Genomic DNA, 16,571 nt, shown 5'->3' on the forward strand with positions numbered 1-16,571 from the left:
TGGGGAAGTGTTTTAAAAATACATTACATTTATATGATAAAACGCAAGGCAGTTATTAGGTGATAGGATGATTTTCATCTTCTTTGTTTACATGTATACATGTAAACATGTTTATATGTTTATATTTTCCAAATTTTTACAGTGAGTATCTACAGGACAATGTGTGTGTATGTACATACATATAAACACATATATTGCTATACATACACACATGTATATATATATACATACACATAAATGATTTTTTAAATTTTGCACATTTAAGTTTGTATGTATTCGTGTGTGTGTGTTTATTGAGAATTTTAAACTCAATGGGGCATAAATAAGAAATCATTTCATTCTTATTTTGTCAAATCTCCCTTTTCCCTCCCATGTTGATACCCTAGGCAGAGTCCATAATTTCTGGATTCTTTCAGTGATTTGGAAACTCAGTCTTTTCATTTTAAAACAGAGTCTGTTCTCTGCTTTGGGGCTCTCTCCGGCTCCAACCCCAGGCAATGCCCCAGCTTGGAGGCCCTCAGATGGAGAGGGGGCCGTGGTCTGCACTTGATCTTTCTAGGTTGAGGTGGGGAAGGACGCGGTGGCTCCTGGGATACCCCCTGCTGTCCTTCTTATGGACGCAGCTTTTCCTCTCTGAGGGGCCAGGAGCCCAGGAGGCTCCACTGGTGGAACCCGCAGAGCCCTCTTCACATGGCTCCCTGGTTTGCAAGATCTGCCTGTACACCCACTTCTGCACCCTTTCTCCTCTCCACCACTCTGATGTTGCCAGAGCCTTTTGTTTCTGAGGCTTCTATCCGAGCAACTAAGCCATTCAGGATAGAGGTCTCCGGGGCTTATCCATCATGGGGAGAGGAAAAAGAGTTAGAGTACAGAGCAGGCAACTAAATGCCTCTGGACACCTCAATTTCTCTTCATTCCTGTCCCCGTGAGCTGTCGCCCTCCAGCTCCCTGCCTCCCACTCTCCTCCAACTCATTCTCCACCCTGCAGCCCAAGGACTCCTTCTAAAACCCACACCCAATTGCTTAAAAACCTTTCAGTGATTTCCTGCACCCTGAGGGTAAGCTCCAAAACTACTCACGGGGCTGTGAAATGGCATCTGGTTTCTCCTTAGTGTCTACCTTCATTTGGTCCTCCACTTCCTCTCCCATCTTAGCTGCACTGAATGTTTACCCATCTCCAACTAGTCGCACTCTCCACATTAGGTCCCCACACACGTGTTCCCTTTTTCCAACGTACGCTCCGCCATGCCCAGTCCTATCACATCTGCCTCCCCCTTCACCTAATCAGTGTCTGCCCATTCTTCAGATTGCAGTCTAATCTATTACAATCCCTCAGGGAGGTCCCCCGCCTGAGACAGGGCAAGGGCCCCATGGACCCTTCCATCACCTGTCATACACTCATTATACTATTTTGCAATCACTGATTTAATTTCTGTGCTCTCTCATAGGCTCCACTGAGAGTTAGAATTGCATCTGCCATATTTACATGGGTTTATATCCTCAAGATCTAGCACCTAGTCACTTAACCCAGAATAATAAATACATAATGAGGATTTGACTATAAACGAATTCCTAAACTTGGATTGAAGGCTGCTTAAGGGTATCTGGCATGGTCCTCTGCAGGACACAAGCTGAATAATCAAAAAGAACTGAATAAAAGGTGTATTTTTTCCAAACTGTGGGCACAGCCTAAGGAAAGCAGCAAGGGTGGAACAGCATCCTAAGACATGTACCTAAGGAAGCACTTACCACCCCAAGGCACAAAGGGGAACAGAAGGGAGCCTCGGTCAGGATCTGCTCAGAGATAGGGCTGCACAGAGAAGGATACCTGAGCAGAAGAAAAGCTGATATGAACTGCAATTCAGCAGGGAGTCAGGGAATGAATACCTGAACTTCTCCCTCCTCTCCACCCCCATCTCCTGTTGGCGTCTTCCATTGCCTGAAAAAATCCAAAGCCACAGGACAAGGAAGTACAGTGATGTGGTCCATCTAAACCAGGTTTCCAGGGTGCAGAGCAGGGTGGAGAAGAAGGGAGGGTAGATTTGGAGTGGTACCAGCACCAGCAGAGGTTTTCCTAGCTCTACATTTCTTTGCATCCCCCTCAGTGTTTGGCACAGAAGCAGTGGGCCATAAACACCCATGAAAATGGATCCACTAAATTGAATTGAATGAAACAGAATGGAATTGAATTGCTTTGAACTGAATGGAGCAAACCAGACTGCTAAGTAGTTTCCAAGTCAAGAGTTGTCTTATCTTTATGGTATAATCATGGATCTTGCACCCCTGAATTCCAATACGGTCTCTCTAAGCCTCCTGGTTTAGCAGAGTTTGGAATGCACAACATCCCATGTTCCGAGCAATTCCAGTGAATCCTGCAATTCACTGTTACATGGCATTGTATGTAACTTCATATGTTATCTTTAATTCCTGGGTCTCCCTCCCCACTAAGTTTATAAGGCATGGTAAATTGGGCAAAGAAATATTGTTTGTCTTTAGGGTTTCAAACCCTAAGAGGTAGTAGACTGTTAGAGGTTTATACACATGCATTAAAAAATGAAAACAAGGAAAGTGTTACTTTTACATGGGATTTCCAACATTGTGCAGCAGCATCTGTACAAGCCTCCAGGTGCTGGTATTGGCTTGTAGAGAGCAGCACCTTGTGAACACGAAGCTGGTAATTTACCTGGTGCAGCGTCTGGGAGCACAGAGCCATTTGAACAGCAGCTGATGCTGGGGCAGGTGGTGTGCCCAAGGCATTACTGGCATCCCTTTAGGAGAGCAGTTAGAGTCCTGGAGTTAGAAGGGTCACACGGGCCGAGTCAGGCTGACTCTAAAATAACCTGTTGAAAATCAGTCATTTTAGTCGAAACAATTACCAAACTCTTAAAGTAACAATCAGATGATTAGATAGTCCCCTGTTTACCCAATCATATTATTGATATTTTACCATAGGCCCAGTCTTTAAAAAAGACAATTTAAACCCAGTAATTAAACTTAAACACAATGTGGGACTTCCCTGGTGGCACAGTGGTTAAGAATCTGCCAGCCAATGCAGGGGACACAGGTTCGATCCCTTGTCTGGGAAGATCCCACATGCCGTGGAGCAACTCAGCCCGCAAGCCACAACTACTGAGCCTGTATGTCACAACTACTGAAGCCCACACTCCTAGAGCCCATGCTCCACAACAAGAGAAGCCACTGCAACAAGAAGCCCGCGCACCCCAATGAAGAGTAGCCCCCACTCACCACAACTAGAGAAAGCCTGCGCACAGCAATGAAGACGCAACGCAGCCATACATCAAAAAATTAAAAAGAAAAAAAGAAAACTTGAACACAATGCAAGTCCAAAGTGTCTAGTTGGACTAGAGGGTCTTTTATGACTCTGGTAGGGGAACAGAACCCAACCTAGCTGCTATAGGAAAATTACTCTTTGCCAGATTTTTGGTATAATAATGAGAATCATAATTTCACCCACAGTTAAAACAGTCTGTGTAATTAAATCATGGTATAATGAGATTATATGACTATACAGAGGCTGAAAAATCACTGATCTTGATGTCAAGATCTGACAGAACACAAAACAGAAACCCACAAAAACCTCACAAAAGTAGTGTTTATAGAGTCAACTATAAAATAGCACAGTGATGTGATCAGTTGTGTAATATGGAAACAAAAAAAAAAGTTACATCATTCATTAAAACCTACCTAGTCTGTTCATTCCAAAAGAGAAGTAATTTTAAATTAGGTTAAAATAGCATAAAGGGAGGTGGAGATTTGAAAATGATAAGGACACACTTTAAGCCAAAAGATTTTACGTCACTTTGCTGTGCAGCAGTGATCGGCACAACATTGTAAATCAACTCTACCTCAATAAAAAAAGATTTTTTAAATAGCTATCCACTAATGAAAAATCTGAAAGACAAATTAAGGAAACACTCCCATTTACCACTGCAACAAAATGAATAAAATACCTAGGTATAGGGCTTCCCTGGTGGCGCAGTGGTTGAGAGTCCACCTGCCGATGCAGGGGACACGGGTTCGTGCCCTGGTCCAGGAAGATCCCACATGCCGCAGAGCGGCTAGGCCCATAAGCCATGGCCGCTGAGCCAGCGTGTCCGGAGCCTGTGCTCCGCAACGAGAGAGGCCACGACAGTGAGAGGCCCACATAACGCAAAAAAAAAAAAAAAAAAAAAAATACCTAGGTATAAACCTACCTAGGGAGACAAAAGACCTTTATGCAGAAAACTATAAGACACTGATGAAAGAAATTAAAGATGATACCAACAGATGGAGAGATATACCATGTTCTTGGATTGGAAGAATCAATATTGTGAAAATGACTATACTACCCAAATCAATCTACAGATTCAATGCAATCCCTATCAATTTACCAATGGCATTTTTTATGGAACTAGAACAAAAAATCTTAAAATTTGTATGGAGACACAAAAGACCTCGAATAGCTAAAGCAGTATTGAGGGAAAAAAATGGAGCGGGAGGAATCAGACTCCCTGACTTCAAACTATACTACAAAGCTACAGTAATCAGACAATTTGGTACTGCCACAAAAACAGAAACACAGATCAATGGAACAAGATAGAAATCCCACAGATAAACCCACGCACCTATGGTCAGCTAATCTATGACAAAGGAGGCAAGGATATACAATGGAGAAAAGACAGTCTCTTTAATAAGTGGTGCTGGGAAAACTGGACAGCTACATGTAAAAGAATGAAATTAGGACACTTCCTAACACCATACACAAAAATAAACTCAAAATGGATTCCAGACCTAAATTTAAGACTGGACACTATAAAACTCTTAGAGGAAAACATAGGAAGAACACTCTTTGACATAAATCACAGCAAGATCTTTTTTGATCCACCTCCCAGAGTAATGGAAATAAAAACAAAAATAAACAAATGGGACCTAATGAAACTTCAAAGCTTTTGCACAGCAAAGGAAACCATAAACAAGACGAAAAGACAACCCTCAGAGTGGGAGAAAATATTTGCAAATGAATCATCAGACAAAGGATTAATCTCCAAAATATATAAACAGCTCATGTAGCTCAATATTAAAGAAACAAACAACCCAATCCAAAAATGGGCAGAAGACCTAAGTAGACATTTCTCCAAAGAAGACATACAGATGGGCAAGAAGCACATGAACAGCTGCTCAACATCACTAACTATTAGAAAAATGCAAAACTACAATGAGGTATCACCTCACACCAGTTAGAATGGGCATCATCAGAAAATCTACAAACAAATGCTGGAGAGGGTGCGGAGAAAAGGGAACCCTCTTGCACTGTTGGTGGGAATGTAGATTGATACAGCCACTATGGAGAACAGTATGGAGATTCCTTAAAAAACTAAAAATAGAATTACCATATGATCCAGCAATCCCACTACTGGGCAAATACCCAAAGAAAACCATAATTCAAAAAGACACATGCACCCCAATGTTCATTGCAGCACTATTTACAATAGCCAGGTCATGGAAGCAACCCAAATGCCCATCGACAGACGAATGGATAAAGAAGATGTGGTACATATATACAATGGAATGTTACTCAACCATAAAAAGGAACGAAATTGGGTCATTTGTTGAGAGGTGGATGGATCTAGAGACTGTCATACAGAGTGAAGTAAGTCAGAAAGAGAAAAGCAAATATCGTATACTAACACATGTATGTGGAACCTAGAAAAATGGTACAGATGAACCGGTTTGCAGGGCAGAATTTGAGCCACAGATGTAGAAAACAAACATATGGACATCAAGGGGGGAAAGCCGCAGGGGGGTTGGGATGGTGGTGGGATGAATTGGGTGATTGGGATTGACAAGTATACACAGATGTGTATAAAACTGATGACTAATAAGGACCTGCTATATAAAAAAACAAACAAAAGAAAAAAGCTATCGAAAATCACTGACCACCCTGAAACATTTTGAAACCGAGAGAACAAAGGCAAGATGTGAGAAGCAATTATTAAGGTGCTGAAAAGTCCAGAGACAGGGACTGGACCCCAGAGAACAAAGAACAAGATGGATGAACCCACTTCAGAGACAATCGTATCATGCATTGCTCACGTCAAGGATCTGAAAACCCAGGGGGCGTCTCTGATAGAGCCATCTTGGGAAGGTCAGTGTGACACCAAGCGTGTGACACCCTCCTGCTCTTCCCCATCTGTTCGTCCTGGACCCAACAACTGGAGAAGAAAGAAGAGAACCTGATAGGCAGCAGAGTCGAGGGTGGGGTGCCTCTACCCGTCATATGACCGTGGACCACAGAGCAAGTCTGAGCTTGATGGAGGGGAAAGGGAAACAACTCTGATTAGGATATAAGATTGAAGTCTTGACTTGGACCAGACTATATTTTTCAATACCTGAAATCAGACTGTTTCTTTCTGTTAAAGTGACTTGGCAGCTATGGGATTTTTTCCAAGCTGTTATCAAGGGACAGGGAAGAAAGACACATCAAAGAAGACAGCAGTAGGCAGAAAAGAATGTTATTTCCTCTTTGTATTCAATTAATTCAATCAAGAAAACAGTTACTTGTGGAACTGTTTACAAACCCCAATCACACTAATATTAATGCCCCCCACCGACACACAAAGTATTTTAAGAGGCATAGAGCCCACACAGAAAAGTTTGTCTGATTAGTCAGTCTGAGTCACTTACACATTCTCTAATTGAAGGAGACCAAACCCCAGGATTGAGGGTCCTGATGGTCCTACCATAATTATGTAAAAGTGGTAAAGAACATTTCCCCTAAGGAAGGGATGCTGGAAAAGAGAAACAAACAAAAAACAAACAGTGGATGGATCACAGCAGCTGACCTACATGTTTTGGTTTTGTCTCAGTTGTCAGTAATCATCTCCTTCTGTCTTTTTCATTAATCTACTTTTTAAACTTCTCCCTTGAATATTAGGATTGATTAAAGGAATCAAAGAGCAGGACATCTGTGAGGCAGAGGGAGTGTGGGGTAGACTTCTGGTCAGCGGGTTCTTCCTGGAAGCTGTATGAACTTGGGACAAATGACCCCATAACTTTTAAGCCTTAACACTCCTTTAAAAACTTACAAAATTGACCTAACAAAGGAAAAAAAAAAAAAACAGTCAACGGTCACATGAGTGACTTCAGAAGCAACTTAATTAGGTATTGGTTTTCCTTAGAGGAATAAATATATAATCTATATTATGGTGCATCCAGTGGGTTTTAAAGATAAGATCAAGAAACATGAAAGTCACCTTTTATGTTAAACAATAAAGAGATTTATATAATAGACTGCCCAGGTAATAAATAAAGGTCTAAATAGAAGGGAAAGAAAGAGGATAGAAGAGAAATAGAAACAGAGAACAAAAATTTCAAGGAAAAGGCAGAGGCAGAGACAAACACAAACAAATTACAAAGAAAGAAATAACAGGCAGGGTGAGCGAAAGAAGCTGGGGGGGTGGGGAGCGGGAAATACAAGGTAATGTCTGTATGATAGGAGCGCCATCTTGTGGCGTAAAAGGATAGTGCAGCTGATGGCTTCTGACGCCTTCTTCCTCTCTCTCAACTGTACAGTAACTGCAAACAGTAACTTCACTTTCTTGGTACATTTGCAACGAACCAAGTGAAATTAAATAGGGGGAAAAGCCCAATGTATGAACTGAGGTTTCCCAATTCTTCCGAGGGGAAACAATGGCTCATAGAACATTCCAAACATTACAAAGATCAGATACACCTGAAAACGTTCAGAACAAATCTAAAAATAATGACATTTGTAAGTAAAGTTTTCTTAATATTAAGTTTCCTGTGACTTCTGTTTCATTTACCTCAATTAATTCATTTATTCATTCAACAAAGAATATTTATTGAACATATATGATGTGCCCCAAATAGCACTCTGTGTGTGGGAGATACAGCAGCTCCTGACCAATGAAGCTTCTGTTTCAGTGGAAGATAAACAATCCAGAAATAAACAAGTAAATATAAAGTGCCAATTGGGATTGGGTGCTACAGTGCTAACCAAAGCAGGATGTGGCAGATAGGAAGCATGGGGGTGAGAGAGGGCATTACTGTTTTATCTGGGACGGATAGAATGAAAATGAGCAGAGACATGAAGTGAGGGAGTGAGTCATGTGGCTTTAGGGGGAAAACAGACCCAAAGGGGACTAAGAGACAGAGGTGCTCAGGCTCTGGAGTCAGACACACTTGAGCTAGAACCCCAGCGTATCATTTACCAACTCTGTTACTTGATCTCTCCAAGCTTGCATTTCTTCAACTACAAAATGAGAATTAAAATGCTTTCTTTGCTATACTCTTGGAAGATCAAATGGGGATAAAATGTTGCAAAGGTTATATGCATATAAAGTGCTTTGCACAGTGCCAGGCACGTGGCTTGTATACAAAAGTGTGGGGGGGGAGGGATAAATTAGGAGTTTGGGATTAGCATGTACACACTACTATATATAAAATAGATAACCAACGAGGACCTACTGTGTAACACAGGGAACTCTACTCAATATTTTGTAATAACCTATAAGGGAAAAGAATCTGAAAAAGTATATATATATATATATATATATATATATATATATATATATATATATATATATATATATGAATCACTTTGTTGTATACCTGAAGTTGACACATTGTAAATCAACTATCTTTCAATTAAAAAAAACCCAATAAACATTAGCTATTACCTATGTCAGTTTTTTTTTTTTTTTTTTTTGCGGTGTGTGGGCCTCTCACTGTTGTGGCCTCTCCCATTGCGGAGCACAGGCTCCGGACGCGCAGGCTCAGCGGCCATGGCTCACGCGCCCTGCCTCTCCGCGGCATGTGGGATCTTCCAGGACCGGGGCATGACCCCGTGTCCCCTGCAGCGGCAGGCGGACTCTCAACCACTGCGCCACCAGGGAAGCCCCCTATGCCAGTTTTGATCCATGTGACATTATAGACACAGATTTGAAAACACCTTGATTCTTACGTTTTTATGGGATTGTTCAATAATAATAGCTACTATCGAGTGCTTACTCTATCCACCTTATGTTAAATCGTCACAATATGTCAAAAAGGGGTAATATTATTTCCATTTTACAGATGAGGAAACTGAGGCCCAAAGAAGCTAAGTAGCTCGTCCATGTTCATTCATGCAGTCTGTGTGAGCCAGAATTCAGACCCAGGCAGTCTGACTGCAGAATCTGTGTTCTTCGTCACAACAGGAAACTAGCCCTCAATTAGCTGTGCACAGAAGGCAAGTGTTGGAAGCCAGAATCTGAACCCAGACTTCTCATTTCTTCCCCTCCATGTACCTCTCATTCAGAATTACTTGATTTAATCTCTGTGATTCAAATTTGATCATTACACCCAAACTGCACCAAGATGATGCCAAAACAATTGATCACTGAAAAGTAAGATTTCAAATCACCTACCCAGTTGTTTTTCATATTAGGGGAAATAGCAACCCATCAGGGAGTTGTGAAACCAATTTGGTCAATGGTAATCAGCTTCTTTTAAAAAAATGAAATAGGGCTTCTCTGGTGGCGCAGTGGTTGAGAGTCCGCCTGCCGATACAGGGAACACGGGTCCGTGCCCCGGTCCGGGAAGATCCCACATGCCGCGGAGCGGCTGGGCCCGTGAGCCCTGGCCGCTGAGCCTGCGCGTCCGGAGCCTGTGCTCCGCAACGGGAGAGGCCACCACAGTGAGAGGCCCGCGTACCGCAAAAATAAATAGATAATAAATAAATAAATAAATGAAATAGATAAAATGTAAAACACCATATAGGTACACATAGTAAGGATATTTTCAAGTAAACCTTTGTTTCACGCGCGCACGTGCGCGCACGCGTCTATTTAAGTCCTCAGCACTCTCTGTATTGTGATGTAAAATGCATTTCTTACAGTGCGCCTCAATCTAAATATCTCAAAAAACACTGATTTAGGTGATACTCTTTAATCTTCTCAAAAAGATGATTAGTTGCTCAATTATACTTTTCGATTTCCAATCTAGCCTGTTGAAATCAGGTATGTACATCATAAGATGAATTACCAGAATGGAATTTTCATGCCTTGTTCAGATACGTTGCTGTCATGGACAAACCAAGTCTTTACCTACATGTTATCAGCAAATCTGGAACAAGAGTACAATTTTTACTCTTTAGTGTTTATTATTCTTCCCAAAGACTTGTTGGATTTTTTTTCTTTCATTGAGGAGACAAGTCATTTTAGCCTCCAACACATACTGCCTCATTTTGCTAATCATAAAATTTATGTCACACACTGAAAAAGAATAAACAAATTACAAGCCTTAAAGAGACAGGTTGGATTTTCAACCAGTAGGTGAGCTTATAGACCATATATTCAGCCATCCTCAGGCATTTTTCAAAGTTGGAAATGTCAGGCATTTATATGGTTTATTTGTAAAGCACTAACAATAATTGGAACATTATGGTCTTATTATTTGCCAAAGAAATTTATTTAAGCAATTCAAGTGGTTGAAGGTTAAGGGTGTAGAAAAATGTCATGTGACACCACATAAAATTTTATTACTGTTTTTGCACTTACATAACTTAGAAACACCTACTTAAAATAAATAAATAAATAAATAGCTTCCTCCCTTATGACAAAAGTTTAATCTTAGCTCACACTTTTAGAGACGTGACATAGGGCAAAGGATGTTTTGATAGCTTTAGAATTTTCTGTACAAAATATGATTTGGAGCCAAAAATATCAACACTCAAAACTAATCAGTCATCAAAATATCAGTCAGTTCTCGTAGTATGGACTTCGAGGCAAAAAACAAACAAAAAACAGAAAACCTTCACTGTGTCTGATATTTTAGTTCCATGGTTGGCCTTCCTTGGTGTCCTTCAGTCAGTATCAGAGAAATTTCTGAAACTGAAGAACAGAGATGATCAGAGCTCCTTCTCTACTCACCTTCCATATCACCACCATCTCTATCTAATGCTACCACTTCCACCATTACCAGACCTACAAAGTCTAGAGCCCTCTATGGGGAAAGCAATGAGTTCCTAAGTCTTGTCATCAGCCCACCAGCCTTCACGTAATAATCATTTGTTTCCCTATCTCTCTGCATCTCCACAATTCTATTCACCAACCACAGAAAAATTGATTTCCAAGAAAAGACTTAACACTTTTATGGTCCTGATTTTCCTGATCATTTCTGGTTTCAAATACTTTATCCTCCAATCCTCAGAAACAGGGTTAAAATTGTGCCACAACTCCATGGTTGCAGCCTCTGTGACAGGTATCACTTATCGCTCTTTCCTGCTGAGCCCAGACACAGCTTCAGAATCCTCCTCAACCCTGCAACTGGGGCAACCACTAGCAGCTAAACAGAGTTGACATGAGATTGAATGTATTTGATCTTCGTGTTACACACCATCATAATGTCTAAAACCAACACTTTGACGTTCAAACACTATATCTCAGACCGTCCCTGGCATTTGAGCGGGGAACAAAAACCAATGTCAGACAACATGTTTGATTTTAAGGTTTGGAGGAAAGGGTTGCAGAATTTTGCATAATAAGGAAACGAATAGCTTCCAGGGAACAAAAATGTCCATGATTAATATGACCAAATAATGGGAAATCTAGTTCATCCCCATGTCTAGCATTTTGCCCCATTGATCAACCCAAAATCAAACCTTTTGTCAAATAAAGAGCTGTTAGTTTTTAGATTTAAACAAAATTGACACTACAGCTATGACAATGTATTCCCTTTCTTGAGGACATTTGCAGTAGAAGTCACACCTCAAAGGGGAACCAAAGGATTTCACTTTAAAAGGATTTGACTTTAAAGAATTTCAGCCAGGAGAAAACTGGAAATCTTTGGTTATGGCAAGATAATATATGTAATATATTAATTTATGTCTTATACTAGTCTAAACTAAGGTACTTATCCCACTCTGGACTCAAAAAGGAGCCAAGCTTTCACTTTTTTCCCCATGGAAAGTGGGCAAGACCCCACAAAAGACATAGAGTATCATCTGAAGAAAATATCTGATCTACCCAGACATCAGCATTAAGCTGAGAGGAAATAGTATTTGAGTTTCTTTTAGAAGAGATAGGTTTAATTGAAAGAACATATGTTAGAGGCTCGCTTCAGCAGCACATATACTGAAATTGGAACAGTACAGAGAAGATTAGCATGGCCCCTGAGCAAAGACGACACGCACGTTCATGAAGTGTTCCATATTTTTAGAATCTGAAAAATAATAGATATATATACATATGTATAACTGAATCACTTTGCTGTACACCTTAAGCTAACACACATTGTAAATGAACTAGACTTCAATAAAAGAAAAAAATTGGGTAAGTTGGGTGGGGGGAGCAATTGGATCCCCTTCCCCCAATTAATGACATTAAATGCAGGAAACTGACAGGCCTCTTTAGTAAAATAAACATAACTAAGATAAATAACAGCTATGCAACATAACACACTGTGTTTGTAGTCAATGCATTTAATCGGAGTTTTTGGAGTCTTCATACTAAAGTGGAATAAAAATTGTTTTGAGGATTAGAGATGGTATACACAAAGTCCTCAGCACGTAGTAGGTGCCCATGTAGTGCAGTCAGGGCAGCTTCAGGGGCTGATGTCTTCATGGTCATGACATCCTTTGTTTACTGATATAGCAGGTGACATTATTTGTCCAAAGTAGAGAGAGGAAAAATATATTGGTGACATGTGGGACTGTTGAGGTTGTTTCCTCAGGAATTGGTGGGTATTGATCCTACTCTAGCACCTGCCATGAAGGAAACTTACTGTCTTCAGCTGATATGAGCCCCTAAGGGATATGTTAGCATCCCATTGACACAGGGTTATTCTTCCCAAAGATAATGGGCTCAAAATGCAGAGCTAGAAAATCAAAGCCCAATGTTGATCTACCTGGCACCAATCAGTAGGTACAAATGGTGTTTAGGGAGTTTGCAGCTCTCCTATCACCCTTTAAATGACATCATATAATCAGTAAGTCTAAGTCTACCCGTATTCCAGGGAACAGAAAATCACCCCAGGTCTTTACTTCATCCTGCATTACTACATATCACCATTAGATGACAGCAGTTGGCAAATAACTGCGTAGTCCAGGCTGGGACTGATTTTTTTTTTTTTTTAAGGCAGAGCCGGGTCCACACTTGGGAAAGTAAAGCGTGGAAGGTGAGTCACACGAAATAGTCTTTCAATAGGCTTCAATTTTCATTTTTCTCCATTGTTCCCCATCTGATAGCCCATTTGGAAAAAAATGCCCCTGGGTATTCAGTATGTGAGGATTCCAAAGAACAACAGAACAATATCCCCTGAAGAACAGAATGCTGTCAAAGTGTTCTTCCATTGCTGTATCACAGGCCTTTGACTATTCAAGTGATACTGGAGGTATAAAGTACTGTAGCAAATATGGCCTTGCAGTAGATCATGCATCTGCTTTAAGATTAGGTAAGTAATGATTTTAGGTAACTCAAGGATACATTTGGTGAAATGTTACCTAAGTAACATTTTAACATGTATAGACTTAACAAGACTTAAGTTTGCTCCCTTTGAGTGGAACCAAGGACAATGTTACAAGAGGAGAAGGGAGACATTTTCAAAAGTAAAGCTGGAACGAAATAAAATAAGGCCCGCTTGAAGAAGAAAAACAGCCAGTGTAAAAAGAGAAAAAAGTGATTTATCCAAAAGATCAAAATCGGTAACTGCTGTTTCACTGATTTGGGCTGAGTTCTCTTAGCCAGCGTTCTGCTCTAATTGACCAATCACAATTGTCCCTCTGAGAGAGAAAGGAGTATGCAAATAAAGCCTATGTAGAAGCAAGGACACAACCCCTGGCTCCTATTCTCTCTGAATGAAGAGATCCACAAGTTGTCTCTGGCCTTGGGAAAGCTCTCCAGGCATTGGATGTGCTAAACACTTGAATTCCATCAACTCACCTGATCCTCCCGAGGACAGCATGTTAGAAGCAGGGGTTATGGGTTGGATCCCTGGTCCGCGGAGCTAAGATCCCACACGCCTCCCAGCCAAAAAACCGAAACATAAAACAGAAGCAATATTGCAACAAATTCAATAAAGACTGTAAAAAACAAGGAAAAAGAAATTCAGGGTCCAAGACCAAGACTCTTTCCTCCTCCAGGGCAAGACGTGGCAAAGTGAGAGGAGATAACACCAGCTGCTGAGGGCTCTGAATTCAGCGCAGGCACCTGCCCCCCTCCTCCGATAGGTGGTTCTCCATCCCGTTCCGCTGACGGAAAGAAACAGAAGAGTGGGAGGTGGAGAAACGTGGGTCCTACCCGCTGCCAAACTGAGACCACAGCCTGCAACTGTTCCCTACCACTACCCACGATGATTGGGCAGCTCACGTCTGTGTTTACAGTAGAGACAGCCATTTCTGTGCTACAACCTTGTCTGTTGTAGTAATAAAACTGCTTGCTATTTGTTTTGTTTTGAGCATCACATGGCCACTTCCATCGTAAAGTTTCTCATAGGTCTTCGCTTAATTGTTTTGGCAGACTTTGATGACTAGGATGGAGTCATCAGAATGGAGGGGTTTTTTTAAATGTCCAGCTTTATAGAGATTTAATTGACAGATAACATTCTGTAAGTTTAAGGCGGCTGCCTGCTGAATTGATACATTTGTATGTTGCAGAACGATCTCCACCAAGAATGGAGATTTTTTTAAACCTATCATTCCTCCTGCATTTATTAGCTAGAATTATCCAATAAAGAATGTTCTCTCAACAATTGTTGAATTACCTGAAACAAAAGAGGTGGGGTAGATGCTTCTTTCTTACCGTCTATTTGTCTATTTTCAGAATAGTGAGCTGGTGCCCACACAACCTCCAAACTAACTTGTTGATTTTACATACTTGATGTGTTTCAAAGTGTTGTAATCATTATTTGTTTTTACATTCTTCCCAAATTTGGCCAGTGGGAAATCCTTCAAGTTGGCTCATATAATCTTGCTCTGGGGCATAATAATATGCCCCTAATTCATCTCAAACACTTTCTTCCCCAGAAGTAAAATTAGGCATTTTTCTAAGGAGCCCTGTTCCCTTTAAGATGGAAGTGGTACTTAGATTTTACATTCTGGGTACCCAGAGTGATCATTTAAACTGAGTTGGTCATGCTTCTAGGCCTTTTCAGTGGACAGGACTAGGAAATCTGTAGTTTTTAGAAAGAGAAAAATAAATCATAAATACTGATATTTCTAATTCAAATCAAAGATTACAGAATTTTTACTTCAATTCTTTTATTTTGTTTGTCTTTTTTTACTCTGAAAACCTTATCTCCTAAGTGTATTAACTTAATTTCTTCGTTGCTTTATCTTGCTCTCTATATAATGGTATTTAAAATAATAATGTGAATATTACCACTAACAACTAGCTGAAAGAATTCAATCTAAAAGATCTTTTTTAAAATTTATTTTATTGAAGTATAGTTGCTTTACAATGTCGTGTTAATTTCTACTGTACAGCAAAGTGATCAGTTATATATACATATACATTCTTCCATATTCTTTTCCATTATGGTTATCACAAGATATTGAATATAGTTCCCTGTGCTATACAGTAGGACCTTGTTGTTTATCCATTCTCTATAAAATAGTTTTCATCTACTAACCCCAAACTCCCAATCCATCCCTCCCTCACCTCCCCTCCCCCTTGGCAACCACAAGTCTGTTCTCTATGTCTGTGAGTCTGTATCTGTTTCGTAGAACATTTATGTAAGAGATCTTTATACTTTTTTTTGTCCTTAGGACATATCTCCCTAGGAATGTAAAATCGAAATATGTCTTTTAAAATCAGTTGAAATAATTCTTGAGATGGGTATGCCACAGAATTGATATAAAGTTAAGTTCACTTTTTTCCAGTTTATTTTAAAGTTTTAGGGCTTGTTGTGTTTTGGTTGCTTTTCTCTTTGATTTAACTTTGTTTTTAATTATGTAAAATATTTACATGATTCCAAAGTCAAAAAAACAAAATAAATTTCATAGAGAAGTCTATGTCTCCTCCATATCCTCTAATTCCTTGTTCCTTCCATCCCATTTTTAATTAATTTTTGGTTTATCCAGCTACTGAAATTACAAATAAGTATGTATTTACTATGTCTCCTCCTTTCTTATCTAAACTATAGCATTGTGCAAACACCATGATGCATTTTGTTTTTGTTACTTAACAATATGTCTCAGCCGTCACTCTATATTACGACGCAGAGGTCTTCCTGATTCCTTTTCACAGCTACATAATATGGCATTGTGTGGATGCTCCAAAGTTTATTTAACTAGCCTCCCTTCGATAGACATTTGGGTTGTTTCTAGCTTTTTGCTAATTGGTTCTCTACATTTGTCTTATTTTGCCCTCCCAAGAGTCCAGTTGGTTTGGCTTAGTCTTATTTTATAGAAAAAGAAACTACTGCATAAGTAGTTAAGGACTTGACCAAAAGTCACAGAGTTAAGTGGGGAGGAGGGAACCAAGGATTCTCCCGCTTCCATAATTTCTGTTCTTTGCACAAATCTATATAATTCATACTTCAGTGTAAATAGCTGGTAACATCTTTGTTTTAGA

The 16,571-nt window shown here is 40.1% G+C and overlaps 1 non-coding gene across 1 annotated transcript; it reads left to right on the forward strand.

The window, feature by feature from the left end:
- Positions 1-12,114: 12,114 nt before the first annotated feature.
- On the forward strand, positions 12,115-12,217 carry LOC137206275 (U6 spliceosomal RNA). Its single transcript, XR_010934590.1, has one exon. It is a non-coding gene; the product is annotated as a U6 spliceosomal RNA (small nuclear RNA).
- Positions 12,218-16,571: the final 4,354 nt, after the last annotated feature.

This window comes from Pseudorca crassidens, chromosome 14, assembly GCF_039906515.1.
Source record: "Pseudorca crassidens isolate mPseCra1 chromosome 14, mPseCra1.hap1, whole genome shotgun sequence".
Taxonomy (NCBI): Eukaryota; Metazoa; Chordata; class Mammalia; order Artiodactyla; family Delphinidae; genus Pseudorca; species Pseudorca crassidens.